At 41.7% G+C, this 14,890-nt stretch overlaps 1 protein-coding gene across 3 annotated transcripts in view; it reads right to left on the bottom strand.

Moving 5' to 3' along the window:
• The window catches only part of CAMK1 (calcium/calmodulin dependent protein kinase I), a 51,563-nt gene extending 40,700 nt beyond the window's left edge, over nt 1-10,863 (bottom strand). Inside the window, exon 1 of one of the 3 annotated variants that reach the window (XM_042449310.1) lies at nt 10,692-10,863. The gene's annotated coding sequence lies outside the window, so the exon portion shown is untranslated. Of the gene's footprint in view, nt 1-7,904; nt 8,131-8,720; nt 8,870-10,691 lie in introns of those variants that run through there. The other 2 variants (XM_042449311.1, XM_042449312.1) reach the window with 2 other exon arrangements.
• Between the last annotated feature and the right edge of the window lie 4,027 nt (nt 10,864-14,890).

Genomic DNA, 14,890 nt, shown 5'->3' on the forward strand with positions numbered 1-14,890 from the left:
ATCCATTTAGATCTAGGATCCTCAACTTTGGTCTTCCAAATGTTTTTCATTTCAGCTACCTGAAATCTTGACCGTCAGCCAACCTGGCTGGGGCTTCTGCGTACTGAAGTACAAAATCATTAAAGGCCAAGGTTTGGGAGCCATTGATTTAGATGTATTAAAACAAGGCTTTGAAGTAGACATTCTACTTCAGCAGAAAAATAAATGACACTGTGGAATAGGGGACAAGAGGAGGCTAGTGTGGATCTATCCAGCTTTGACACATAGTTGCTAAATGCCACCCTGGTACCCATGCCATATGTAACAGCTAAACAGCTTTTGAGATCACAGAAGAGCAGTCCCAGCCTGATGTTCAAGAGTCAATGTTATATGATGGTAGATTCTTGTGGCAGAACTGTCCAAATGCGAAATTTACATCCCTGGCCAGCACCCGATTTTTCAATGGGATCCACTTTTGACTTGACCAGCTTACTGTTTTCACCCATGTTGCACAGCTAAAGCCTGAGGTCTCTTCATCTCTACCAATGGGTCTTGTTTAATGCAAAGCAACTAATGTTTGGTGCCAATCTACGTAAGCAGAGAAATGGCAATGTGGGAAAAATAAGGATACGTAAATTTTTATGTGCCTGTATTTCTCCCTCCCCTCCCCATTGAATATCACCTCATCCCTTTATAGCTTTCCCAAGGGAAGAAAGAAAAGGAACAAATACAGGTAAGGGGCAGGGTGTGCGTGCATTCCTTCAAGTGTCCTGTTGACTTATGATGACCCCATGAATTTCACAGGGCTTTGGGCAAGTAATACTCAGAGGTAGTTTGGCCAGTTCCTTCCTTTGGGATCTCGATTCCCTGTTTTATTTTCTCTCTTCATAGCATATTAGAGTTGGAAAAGATCCCAAGGGCCATCCAGTCCAAAACCCTCTGTGACCGATTCCCATACAGCCTCTGTTTTTTAAAAATTTATTTTATTAAAAAGGGAAAAAAGTAATTTATAATTTACAGATTAATTATATATATCCCAGTATATCTTTTCAAATATTAGAATAAAAAGGGAAAAAAGAGGAAAAGAGGAAGAAGAAAGAGAAGAAGAAAGAAAATTAAAAGTGAAAAGAAAAAGAAAGAGGAAGAGAAGAAACAAACACAGAAAGAGAAAAAGAAGGAAAAAGGAGCATAAAAAACTTGCTTAATCCAATGGAGTCCTAGAATAACTTCATACTTACTAAATAATGGCACAGTTAATCAAATATTTAAATTAAAGTAGTCATAGATCTTCACTTAAGTCCACCATTAATACACGATTAATCATGAAAATTTTTGATAAATCCATCCTATAAATGACTAACATATTTTATACATTCTTATTCAGTCAATCTTTAAAACCCCAACTCATCATTTCCCCATATTCTTTGCTAATATAATTAATCATCTGTTCCCAACTTTGTATAAATATATCTGTTTTATCTTTTCATAAGACATGTCAATTTATCTAAATTAGCTAATAATTTTTATATCCAATCTTGCAGTGTTGGCGAAGAGGAATTTTTCCACATTTTGGCATATTCTAGCCTGGCAGCTATTATCATATAAAACAAGTCTTTCCTTTGATTTATTTATACCAACTTCTATCATGGTTAATAAGTACAATTCCGGGGGCCTTTTTAATTTTAGATTCAATATTTTTTCAATCTCCATGTGTATTGATCTCCAAATTTTTGTAGCTTTATTACAAGACCACCATTGATGGTAAAGAGTTCCTATTTCATTTTGACATTTCCAACAAAGTGGATTTACCTTTTTATACATTTTAGATAATTTTGCTGGTGATAAGTACCATCTGTAGTGCATTTTAAACTACCAGCAATATTAAAACATAAAACATATATACAGAATGTGCCTCCCTTATCCAAAATTCTTGGGACCAGAAATGTTTTGGATTTTGGAATATTTGCATATACATAATGAGGTATCTGGGAGATGAGACCCATTTAAACATGAGATTCACTTATGTTTTGTATATACCTTACATACATAGCCTTAAGATAATTTTGTACATAATAGTTTTAATAATTTTGTGCATGAAACAAAGTTTGTGTACAGTACACTGAATCATCAGAAAGCAAAGGTGGCATTGTCTCAGTCACATATGTGGACAATTTTGGATGATTTTGGAGTATTTTGGAATTCCGGATAAGGAATACTCAACAGGGACTTAATGTCAGTGATAAAAAGCAGCTAGAGCAGTGCAATTAAAACAGTACAGCACCTTCTTAAAAGCCCTTCCTGTCAAAACATTCCATTCTAAAAGCGTGTTAGATAAAAAAAGTTCAGGATCCAGGCAGTCTCATATAACCTGCATCCTGAATTATGCCTTGAAACAGACTGGCAGTCAGTGCAGCTGGGTTACCAGGATCCCTGTACCCAACCTCAGTTAATAACCTGACTGCAACCTTTTGTACCAGCTGAAGTTTCCAAAGCTTCTTCAAAGGTAGCCCTGTGTAGAACATGTTACATTAATCCAAACTGGAGGTAATGAAGGCATGTGTCACCGTGGCTAGATCAGGTATCTTCAGGAACAGGTACAGCGGGCACACTAGCTTTGAAACTAGCACACTAGAATGAAACAGCACTCCTAAACAGTACTGAAATCTGGGTCTGGAGGCTGAGTTGAGTACATGCAAACTGTGAACCTTCAACAAGTGTAACCCCCTCCAGCACAGGTTGAATCCCTGATCTGCCTTGAGTTCCCTCCTTATCTGTTCCAATGACCTGCTCCTGTTTCTGACCTATCTTGGCTTCCCTATAACAGTGAGTAGCCAAGTTAGAAGTGTAATCAGAGTCCCTATCACTGTTCACAGCAAGAGAGAAAGGGATGAACAGCCTTTTGTCTATGTGGAACGGGAGAAAGCATCACCCATGCTTAGGGGAATAAGCAGAAGATGGTGTCTTGGGATCTTGCAGGGGGCAGATAAACTCCTCTAGGGGCCATAACCCAAACCTACACACTGAATTCATTTGGGCATGCTTGATTCATTTTCCTCCTCAGTCAAGATATAGGTATACCTCAGTTAACAAAGCCTCTGAAGATCCTTTTAACAAAGTCTTTTTACCTCCACCCAGCTCCAACTTTTTCTCTAGCTGGAAGACTTTTAGCAGAATGAGGTGAAGTAGGGCTGAAGAAACAAAGACCTTTGATGTCAGGTCACAGCACCATGTCTGCAGTAACACTACAATAAAGCTTGAGCTGGGAAAGGATTCTAGTCTAGCTGACCCCACTGTAGTGACCTGTCCCTACCTACAACAGGCAAAGTGAACAGCAGCTGCCTCCAGATTCCCTTACTATACTGTATATGGACTAACAGCAAAACAGACAGACAAAGGGGGACAGCAGATAAACCTGTCTCACCAGCTACTTTCCAGAATGTTAAAATAAGCATAGATACATATGTTCAAGCACTAAAATTTAAATTATAACAAAAAATGAGGTGTTTTCAAGTGGTCTCTAAAAGATTCAAAATGTTTTTGTTTACTTGTGCATGGCTCACCTGACCTATTTGTTTCATTTCAGACATGCATCTTGTTAGTTTTAGAGAAAAACAATTGCTGAAACATGTTGGAATTACTTCCTTTTCGTGATGTAGGAACCTACTCCTATTCTGTCAATATTATTTCTGCTCTGATACCATATATTTCTGTTAAAGAATGAATGCCCAGGAACACATGTCCTGTATTTCACTAATTGAGGCATACTTTAAAAAAGGAACAACAGCCTCCTTGGGTACCTCATGCAGACATTTCTGCAAGCAGAAATTTTCCCTGGCAGTAAAGATACTGAGGAACTGATCCAAACATAGTCATATTCATCTGAAATCAAGAGGACTTAAGATGGCTTGAAACTGTGGATCCAATCCAATAGCAATGAATTAATAACTAATCATTTGGTGTCTTTTGATGGCAACAAAGATCTGCTGACTCAGTCTGTTTCCTTATTCTTTTTTACATTTTGTAAAAATATATATATTTATAATATAATACAAAATTACAAAAAATAAGTGTAAAGAAATATAAAACAAAAGAACGGTGCAAATAGAAAACAAAAACATGGTGCAATATTGGGATATCTTTAGTTAGGTGTCTTTGCAGTCTAAGGCTGCATCTGTACTGCCGAATTAATGCAGTGTGAACTGCTTTAATTGCCATGACTCAGTGCTATAGAATCTTAGGATTGTAGTTTGTTGTGACATCAGAGCTCTCTAAAAAAGAAGGCTAAATATTTCACAAAACTACAAATCCCAGGATTCCACAGCATTGAGCCAGGGCAGTTAAAATGGTGTCAAACTGCATTATTTCAGCAATGTAGATTAGCCCTAAGACATATGTGGATCCAAGATGACTGTTCATTACATGTTGATAACTTCTATAACATTTCTCCTTAGCGTTCACCAATGCCTGTCAAGTGTCTTCAACACCCCTTAATGAGAATCCGGCTTGCCATCTGTTTCTGTGTGTTCTCAGACAATGTCCCACCAAAACTGGGGACAATTTCCTCATTCTGCCTAATGGCAAGACACCCTGGTTATGGTTGCAAGGGAACAACTCATAAAAATTTATTTTCTCCATCAATATTATGAATGGCAACAACAATTCGCCATCTACTTCAGGGAGGCTGCAGCCAATAGCCAGAAAAACAGATAATTTGGAGGATGGAATTACAAAGGTTTTTAACATGGTTTTACAGTCCATGCTTCTCTTTTGCTAAAATCATCACCCTTTTACAGTGGTGAGCTGAAAGCAGAGTGGGAAAATACAGTATAGAACATTTTGGAATTTGTAAAAGTTACTTTTTAGACTCCCATAATTCCTCCAGCAGTGGGCATATTGGTTAGGGGTACTGTAGAAATTATAGTCCAGAAAGTATTCCCCTTCCTGAACTTTCAGTCTAAGATGTAACTAGTACAGAACACTTGATTTATGGTGAATTAGCACCCAACTGTTTTACAGCAGTAGCAAGAAAATGACTCCCTGCTTCCCCTAACATACATACCACTGAAAATAAGAAAGTTTTCCTTGTGCTGGTATTCCTTTCCTTTCCTTATGCTGGTATTCCTTCACTTCTGGTACTCAAAATTAATTCCTTTACTCAGAATTATGCACATGTGCCTTGTACTAGGTTCCAGTTATTAGATCTCAGAGTTCAGATGTATAAAAGCAAGTACTGTAGGTTGTGCAAGTCCACCCCTGCTCTACTACATCTTATCAGAGTCCCAGTACGGTATTGTCACAACTCACAATGCCAGAGGTCAACAAACTATCCATGTGACCTGCAGTGTTGAGACCTTATACAGTGTTACAACAAAAGAGATAAAGACCACTTAGCATACACAGGAGTGACAAGCACTGAAAGAGACAGCGCCAGATGGATGCTGGTATAGAAACAGAAGCACAAAAATAAATACCAGCAGAAGTATATGAACAGACAGAGCACCCCATTCCTACAACCACCAAATCTACACACCTCTGAATCAGGCACAGGGATGATTTCACAACAAACACACCACAGAGTTAGTCAGTGATGACATAACCTTCTTAGCAATAAAGTGATGAGTAGAAGTAGTAGTTGTTGTTAACTGCTCCTGAGTGGATCTCAACACATGGGACCCTGTAAATAAGACCTCTCCAAGATCCCAGTCCTCCACTGCTCTACTCAGTTCCTGCAGGCTCAGCCCATGGCCTCTCTGACTGAGTCCAATCATCTGGCATGTGATCTCCTTCTCCTAACCTTTACGTCTCCTAGCATTATTGTCTTTTCTAATGATTCATGGCTACTCATGATGTGGCCAAAGTCCGACAGCTTCAATTTGGTCATCTTGGCTTCCAGGCAGAGTTCGGCTTGATCTGCTCTAGAATCCGTTTGTTTGTCATCTTGGATGTTCATGGTATCCTCAGCACTCTTCTCCAGGACCAAATCTCAAATGAATTTATCTTTTTCTGTTGGCTTCCTTCACTGTATGGCTCTCACATGCCTACATAGTGATGGGGAATACTGTACAATGGCTTGGACAATCCTCCCTTTCACGTTAAGAACTATATCTTTACACTTTAGGATCTTGTCCATTTCTTTCATAACTGCTCTTCCCATTCCTAGTCTTCTTCTAATTTCCTGACTGCACTCTATATTCTGGTCTATGTCCCAAGGTATGGGAATCAACTGTTTTGATGTTCTTGTTATCTAGATGAATTCTTGTAGATCTTCCATGGTCATTATTTTTGTTTACTTAATGTTCAACATTAAGCCTGCCTTGATGCTTTCCTCCTTGACCTTCTTCAGTAGATGTTCCAGGTCTTTGTTGGATTCTGCTAGTGGTATTGTGTCATCTGCATATCTTAGGTTGTTAATATTCCTTCTGATCTTCACTCCTCCTTCCTCTGAGTCCAAGCCTGTACGGCGTACAATATTTTCTGCATACAGGTTGAATAACTAGGATAATGCTATGCAGCCCTGACTGACCCTTTTGCTAATTGGGAACCATTCTGTTTCTCCCCATTGATATTTCTCGTCATATTCATACCAGCTCCTTATATTCATATCAGCTGACTACAGGATAATGCAGTGGGAAAGTTATCATATCATTTTTCTGAATGGAATTGAGTCATTTTAATCTATCTAGGTTTTCCCTCCTTTTTTAACCCACAGTATATTGCTAGATCTTTTGGACTGCGGTGTCTATAATCACTCATAACTGGCTATGCTAGCTAAAGTTCATCCTAAGTCAAAAACATCTGGAGGACGAGAGCTGCCCACCCTTGTGTAAGATAGAGGCTGTAGTAAAACAGGAAAGGCTTCAACCTCCAACTTATTGACTTCCTCCTCCCCCTGAAGAAAGAGATAAATGCCATGGGTATAAGGAATGCCCTGACATAACGACACAAGCATAATCTGTAAGTGCACAGGGCAATCACATTAGTAGTAATAATGATACTGAGCAAGAGAATCCCATTTTCAGCCACCACCCAAATTGTGAGACTTGAGTGTTGAGAAAATGAGATTGTGCAGCAAAAGAAGCAATACTTTGAATGAAAGACATCTGAATCAAGAATAGCAAAAACAGAATAATCCTATATTTGTTTATCCAGATGTAAATCTTATTAAATTCAACAAGATTCACACTATGCAGCCCTATACACACTGAGTGTGAACAGGGCTGCAACCCAAGTAGGGTTCCCCCCGTGGCTCTTTCCGTTGTTGAGTAGTGATTTGAGCACAGCCTAAATATCTTAAAGGCACCAGATCCTGTCTGATCTTGGAAGCCAAGCAGGGTCAATCCAGTTAGTGGATGGGAGACTGCTAAAGAATACCAGGTGCTGTAGGCTATATTTCAGAGGAAGGATCTGGCAAAACCACCTCTAGTACTTTTTGCCTAAGAAAACCCTATGTAACTAATGGGGTCACCAGAAGTCAACAGGCAATTTGAAGCCAGATACACACACACAGTGGTTTGAGCATTGGACTATGACTCTGGAGACCAGGGTTCAATTCCCCACTCATCCATGAAACCCACTGGATGACTTTTGGCAAGTCACATGCTCTCAGCCTCTGAGGAAGACAAAGGCAAACCCTCTGAACAAATCTTGCCAAGAAAATCCCATGATAGGTTCAGTTTAGGGTCAATATAAGTCGGAAGGCACTTGAAGGCCCACAACAGCAACAAAGCTTCTACCTGCTCTCCAATTCTTCCTTTCAAAGCAGGTCTCTCTTTCTTCCCTTTTAATTTTCCATAGTAGTTATGAGAAAGTTAAGATGGATGTTAAAAAGCGATAGAGAGGGAGAGCAAGTTTGCTAATTTGCAGAAAGGTAACAGCAGGTCTGCAAAGAGACAAATCCATATGAACACAAAAATTACATAACTCACATTTAGATGCACATCAGTGTAATGGCAATCACAGTCTTATCTCCCCACCTCTCTCATATACATGCTCATAGTCGCATAGCCAGACAAAACTGCATTCGCAAAGGAGATGATCACACCTGCAAGTCAGTGAAGTCTGAGCCCATCTCCATACTCAGACATGTCTCATCTTTTTACATAAAAAAGCCCATGGTGCAGACATCTGCACAGACAGGCATATCAGTACACAAAGAGGTTTTTTAGCACATAACTCTCCCTCCACAGGTTCTGTATCTACAGAAATCATAGATGGGCATCCTATGAGGCAGATATGGACTTTGGCACACTGGGCAACAGTATGCCATTGAAAAGTGCCCAGCGTCATCACACATGGTGCAGAATCCTGTCCAGCCAAAGCTGCCATTTTCAAAGACATAGTTGTGTTAGTCTGTTTCAGCACAAAAGGCTGGACATAAAAGCTCGTGCTCAAATAAATCAATATTAAAGACTGGATGGCGCCAGCATGGCGTAGTGGCTTGAGTGTTGGATTACAACTCTGGAGACCAGAGTTCGATTCCTCGCTTGGCCATGAAACCCAATGGGTGACCTTGAGCAAGTCACATTCTCTCAGCCTTAGAAGAAGGTAATGGCAAAGCACCTCTGAACAAACCTTGCCAAGAAAGCCCCATGATAGGTTTGCCTTAGGTTGGAAACGATTTGAAAGCACAAAAGAAACACACACATTAAAGATGGGTCTCTAAACATCTCAAACCCCATTCCTTTTCAGGCATAGCTCCAGCTGCTCAGACACAACATACACACATATCCACATATGCCTACCTTCCACTCTTCCACAGGCACACAGATCTCTTCACACAGGCAAGAGAAAAAGGGACGGTGTGCACACACTGCTATCGGCTCAAGGAGAGGATTGTGCAATGTACATATGCCCCCTCTTCCCGCACCATCCATTCATTGCCTGTTGACGGAGAATTAAATTCTGCTGTATTCAGCGGAGTGTACTCTTGAGTAAAAAGCTGCAGAAGGCAGCAGTGGAGAAAGTGGCATTGTGTTCAGAGTGACTGGACACCCTCTTTTCCCAGGACATGTCCTCCATTTCATCCTTCCATCCAGGAGGAATTCCAAGATGTCCTCCATTTTGAGCCTGGCTAAGAAGCATGGATTGATATTTATATGACTGTTTCCAGCTTTTAATTCATAAGGTCCTATATATTCCTTGGATATCCTACATTTTGCAGTACATCATCCTCCTTTGCAATTATGACATCTGATCACCCTGAATGTGTCACTAGTATTCTGGAAGGGGGGAAAAATCTTACATGCCACTATGTCAAAACACATGTACAGGGCGCTTCCAAAAAACGGCACAAAAGTAAAGCTGTTCTTATTTGGTATTGCAAAATCTTTTTTGAATAGATTAAAAAACACGCACAAAGTTACAATCAAAATGGCATCAATCTACCTATGATCAAAATGGCATCAAATCTGTTGCTGTTCTTGTGTGCCTCCAAGTCATTTTGGACTTGTGGCAACCCTAAGGGAGAACCTATCATGGGGTTTTTCTTGGCAAGATTTGTTCAGAGGAGGTTTGCCATTGAATATTGAATTAAAACCATTTAAAGCGCAAAGGGACGAGGGAAGGGAGTGCTAAAGAAAAGATAACCCCCACCTCGATAGAGGTGGTGTCCAGACTCCCCATTGCAGAGGGATGAACACGACCCAGTGCAAATCCGCAACAAAAGCCAGTGTGGACAGTCTGGTTCAGCACCAGTGGGCACAGAGGGCACCTAACCCCTCCAGAGGCAATGCCATGGGTGGATCAGACACACAGACAGATTGTGGCAGGTAATCTCATGCCCATCCATCACCCCTTTGTGTGCAACACTGCAGGAAAAAGCCACAACCTCAAGACACACACAGACAAGGGTGACCAGGAGCCCTCCTTTTCCAGGACATCTCCTCCATTTCAGCCTTCTGTCCAGGAGGAATCCCCAAAGGTCCTCCATTTGGAGCATCACCAAGAAGTATATATTAAGTGCTTCAAGCTTTTATTTGGGTGTGTCCTCCATCTTTCCTGGAATGTCCTACATTTTGTGGCGCCTTATCCTCCTTTGTGGTTACCGTGATACATACGATGACAAGAGACACATAGAGGGAAAGTGGCAATGCTGCCTTCTCGCAGGGTGACCAGAGGTGTCTCCTCACTGCAAAATGGAGGGTCTTCTAGAAAAATGGAGGACATGGTCAAACAAAAGCTCAAAACACTCACATAAATAAAAATCCATGCCTCCCGAGTCCTGCTCAAAATGGAGGGCATTTAAGGATAAAATGGAGGACATGGCCAAATAAAAGCTTAAAACACTCACATAAATCGAAATCCATGCCTCTGAGTCCTGCTCAAAATGGAGGACATTCAAGAGGAAAAAATGGAGGACATGGCTAAAGAAAAGCTAACACATACACCCACACACCACTCTGTGAAGATTCTCCTATCAATAGAAACCCATGCTTCTTAGCCTTCCTCAAAATGGAGGACAATAGAGAGAAATGGAGGACGTTGGCAACAAAAAATGAGGACCTTACAAAAAATGGAGAACGCAAAAAAAAGCTAGAAACACTCTCTATCGATGTAAACCCATGCTTTTTAGTCCTGCTCAAAACGGGGGAGGCCTTTTGGAACTGCTCCTGGACAGAAGTCTGAAATGTATGACGCCTCCTGGAAAAAGGAGGACGAGCTGTGGTCACCCTGCCACTCCACCTCTCCATCTCCCAGCTTTTCCCTTTACTTACATGGGGAGGAAAGAGATGGAGAGAGAAAGAGAGCGAGAAAAGCACAGGGCTGGTGGGCTCTGCACTCCTTTTCCTCCTCCCTCCGCACAGACGCTCCTCTCCTGCGCTGACCCCCGACAGAAGCAGCAGCAGCAGCAGCAGAGTCTCCGTTCTCCTGCTCTCTGCTGGGATCGCCTTCCAACGCGCCCACAGTGCAACGTCACAATGAGGGGGGCGGAGTTTGGAACCTTCAAGGGGCCAATTAGGGACTGCCGGGCGAAGAGGTGGGATTACACTATAATTAACCTGGGGCTGCAGAGGCCCATTCATAAATATTATGCACCCGCTTCTTCCTGCGTGTGCCTTTGGTCTTCCTATGCACACTGTAGAAAATATCCAGTTTGAGACCGCTTTAACTGCTTTGGCTCAGTGCTTTTATGGGATCCTGGGATTTGTAGTTTGTTGTAGTTCTCTCTGACAGAGAAGGCTAAATGTCTCACAAAACTACACTTCCCAGAATCCCCTAGCATTGAGCCAGAGCAGTTAAAGCAGTCTCAAACTGGATTATTTCTTCAGTGTGTGTGTGGATGCAGCCTACGACTCTGGTGACCGGGGTTCGAATCTCAGCTCAGCCATGGAAACCCACTGGGTGACCTTGGGGGAAAGGTCACACTCTCTCGGCCATGGCAAAACAGACAAACCAAACCTCCCCTCTGAAGAAACCCCAGCATCCACAGCAACACAGCCAATTGTCAGGGATTCTGGATGTTGGTGTCCCAAATATCTGGAGGGACACAGCTGCTCCTTTTTCCAGCTGCTGGGCCTGATCCCAAAGGATAGTTGTTACTGTGCTGTTCAGCTGGATATCCATTTGTTGTTCTTGTACAGTCGGCCCTTCTTATCCACGGATTTCTTTTATCCCCAGATTCAAGCATCCACACCACGGCTAGAAAATATTCAAAAGAAGCCTATGTGATTTTCCATTTTATATAAGGGACACCATTATATTTAATGGGACTTGAGCATCCATGGATTTTGTTATCCACAGTCCTGGAACCAAACGTCACCATCCCACTGTATCTGCCTCCAAATGAACCTTGACTCATGGCAAACCTGTGGATGAGACACCTCCAAGGATCCCTATCTTCCACTTCTCTACTTAGTTCCTGCAAGTCCATGCCCAGGTCCCCGCTGACTATCTGTCATATATAATAGGCAAGGTAGAGGGCAGAAGAGGTCTTCCCCTAAGTACCTTTCCTAGCATTAGTGTTTTTCTAGTGATCCGTGCCTTCTTATTATGTGGCCAAAGTACGATAGTCTCAACTTGATCATCTTTGCTTCCAAGGAGAGCCCTGGTCTGATCTGTTCAAGAACCCATTTGTTTGTCTTCTTGGCTGTCCATGGTATCCTAAGTACTCTTCTCCAGCACCACATTTCAAATCAGTTGATTTTCTTTCTGTCTGCTTCCTTCACTGTCCAGCTCTCGCATCTGTACATGGTAATTGGGAATACAATGGCCTGAATGATTATTTTGACTTTAGTGCTCAGTTGTATGTCTTTGCTCTTCAGTATCTTTTCCAGTTCTTTCATAGCTGCCCTTCCCATTCTGAGTCTTCTTCTTATTTCTTGACTGCAGTCTCCATTCTGATCAGTGTTTGATCCTAGATATGGGAATTCTTTATTTTAATTTCCTCATCGTCTAGATTGAATTTGTGTATTTCTTCTGTGGTCATTATTTTTGTTTTCTTTATGTTCAGCATCAGACCTGCCTTTGCACTTTCATCTTTGAACTTCATTAACTGTTCCATTTCCTGAACGTTTTCTGCTAATATTATGGGGTCGTCCGCATATCTTAGGTTGTTAATGCTGCTCCCTCCTATCTTCATTCCTCCTTTTTCTGATTCTAATTCTGCTTTCCTTATGATGTTTTCAACATATAGGTAGTGATAGGATGCAGCCTTGCCTGACTCCTTTGCCTATTGGGAGCCACTCCGTTTCCTTGAATTCTGTTCTGACGGTGGCCTTTTGTCCTTGACACAGATTCCTCATCAGGACTGTCAGATGTAGTGGCACCCCCATGTCTTTGAGTGCATGCCATAGCTTTTCATGATCTATACAATCAAATGCTTTGTCTATAAAACACATACTGATTATTAATTTATTTTGGAGTTCTTTCCACTGACTTTAGTACTCAGTTGAATATCTTTAGACCCCATACAGACAGGCCAAAAATAAAGCTACTTCGGGTCACTTTGGAGGTATGCTGTGGCTTGGAGTGTGGCTTTGGTGCGGCTTCCAGACTCTTAGGACGCATGCAGCATTTAAACATCATACCTCCAAAGCAACCCAAAGTAGCTTTATTTTTGGCCTGTCTGTATGGGGCCTTTACTCTTCAAGATCTTTTCTAGTTCTTTCATAGCTGCCCTTCCCATTCCTCATCTTCTTAATTCCTGACTGTAGTCACCTCTCTGGTCAACGTTTGATCCTAGGTATGGGAATTCTCTATTGGATCATAGTCTAGATTGAATTTAAGTATTTCTTCTGTGGTCATTATTTTAGTTTTCTTTATGTTCAGTATTAATCTTGCCTTTGCACTTTCATATTTGACCTTTCTTAGTAGCTGTTCCAGGTCTGTGATGCCTTCTGCCAGTATTATTGTGCTGTCTGCATACCTTGGGTTGCTGATGTTCCTTCATCCTACCGTCACTCCTCCTTCTTCTGAATAACTGCTTTTCTTATCTTTTCAGCATATAAATTGAACAAATAGGATGAAACGATGCAGCCTTACCTGACCCCTTTGCCTACTGGCAACCATCTGTACTGACACAATTAATAGTTGCATTTGTATCCTGCCCTAAAGCAGGACTTTTCCTAAAAATGTTTGGGCCTCCAGCACCCGGAAGCTGAAGAATGGCTAGTAACAAGGGACTGAGGGAGTCCTAGCCCAAAACATTTTGAGGGTTAGAGGTTCTCCTCCTCTACTCTAAGCAGCCCTGGACAGTGTACATGGTCTTCCTTGTATGTGCCTCCAAGTTGCTGTCAACTTATGGCGACCCCATAGTTCATAAGGTTTCCATAGGGAAGGAAAACTCAAGAGGACTTTTTAAGTTTCTTCCACTGAAATTTAGCCTACAGAACCTTAGTTTGGGCAAGTCACTCTCTCTACCTCAGAGGATGGCAATGTCAAATCCCCTCTGATGAAGCATGCCAAGAAATCCCCTTGATAGATTCGCCTTATGGTCATCATACATTGGAAACGACCTGAAGGTACAAAACAACAAACCAACCAGAGCTGACCTGGCATAGTTTACAAAATCATATGGGATCTGGTGACTGCCTATATGCTATAAGGAGGACTACTACATGGTCCTCCTTACTGCCTATTTTATCCTCTTCAGTTAGTGAACTAGGGAAAGTTAAGAGAGAGCAAATAGGCCAAGGTAACCAACTGAAGTGGGTGAATATAGATGTACTCCCAGGTCTAGGATTCCTGAGAGCCAGCATGGTGTAGTGGTTTGAGTATTGGACTAGGACTGGAGATCAGGGTTCAATTCCCAGCTCAGCCATGAAACCCACTGGATGACCTTGGCCAAGTCACACTCTCTCAGCCTCAGGGGAAGGCAAAGGCAAACCTCTTCTCAACAAATCTTGCAATGAAAACCCCATGATAGGTTCACCTTAAGGTCGTCCTAAATCAGGGGACAAGAGACATGCAACAATCTGAAAAGCCAGTGTTATCCAGTAAGTCTTGATCATCATTTGACTATGTATTTTAAAAACAAAATTCTAATCCTCATAGTCAGAGGTTGTTATGGCAGAGCACTTAGAACTACTTGGAGGGTCCATCAGCAGACCAGGATGATAGGCGCATTGTACAGGTCTCACATTCTCCTCCTCTTACGTCTTTCAGCCTTACAGTGCAAGCCAAAAGCAATGCAAAACTCGTTCCACATTCATGGTCTGGTCACAAGAAATTGATTCCTGGAACATTTCCTCCCCTGTACATTGTAGATAACATAAACCTTTGCTTCACGACCCATAGCAGAATGTTCTGCTGCTTTTTAATCCCCATTCTCTGCTTCATCCATGCATAGGCACCACCCATTGAGCACTCCTTCCTCTTCTTCTCATCTGTCCAAAATCCAGCACTTTTCAGGCAGTGATTAATTCTTAAAATTCTGCTTGACTGAAAGCAATAAGATGGAGCTGTTGTGCCTTCC

Source organism: Sceloporus undulatus, chromosome 2, assembly GCF_019175285.1.
Source record: "Sceloporus undulatus isolate JIND9_A2432 ecotype Alabama chromosome 2, SceUnd_v1.1, whole genome shotgun sequence".
Classification (NCBI taxonomy): domain Eukaryota; kingdom Metazoa; phylum Chordata; class Lepidosauria; order Squamata; family Phrynosomatidae; genus Sceloporus; species Sceloporus undulatus.